Consider the following 662-nt stretch of genomic DNA (forward strand, 5'->3'; position numbering starts at 1 on the left):
GGGGGGCAATAGGGGCATAAGCAAACTTCCAAGGGGCAGCAGGTTGACTCAAAATTAATTTAAGTGAATAACCATAAAACAACCATTAAAATAAGCCAAAATAACTACAAATGAAGATATTTCTCATTTTTATTCATCCCCTGAACAATCGGGTAGAAATTTTGAATAATTTTTTTAATCCTTATCGTTATCTAGTAAATCACAAAGAACTGTAAAAGTCATGGGGTCGTCGAATATTGTTGTGGACAGTTAGGGGCTTTGGAGTCGAAAAGTTTGAGAACCACTGAATTAATATCTATTACAGTTTATGTGAGTTATATTTTAGTGACACTACACAAACTATAGAACTAACTTACTGTAAATCCCAGTTGTAACATTTTTAAGTATAAATTTTGTCTCCGGTTTTTCTCCTAAAATTCCTTAATACAAATAAAATAAGAAAAATAATGACACAATTGAAATGCTAAATGTAGAAAAATTTATGTGGCATTATTTATATCAATTTGTTTTAGAAGAATATGATGAGAAATAATCAAGAAAATATTAAACATGAGGAAAATATCTATATAATTTATTATTAAAAACATTAGAAGGGAGCTCAGTAAATTTTGTTACTGGCCTTTTATGGATTTTTCAAAAGTATACTTCTTTTTGTATGGTCT

The sequence above is a fragment of the Sinocyclocheilus grahami genome, unplaced genomic scaffold (assembly GCF_001515645.1).
Source record: "Sinocyclocheilus grahami isolate Dianchi unplaced genomic scaffold, SAMN03320097.WGS_v1.1 scaffold768.1, whole genome shotgun sequence".
Taxonomy (NCBI): Eukaryota; Metazoa; Chordata; class Actinopteri; order Cypriniformes; family Cyprinidae; genus Sinocyclocheilus; species Sinocyclocheilus grahami.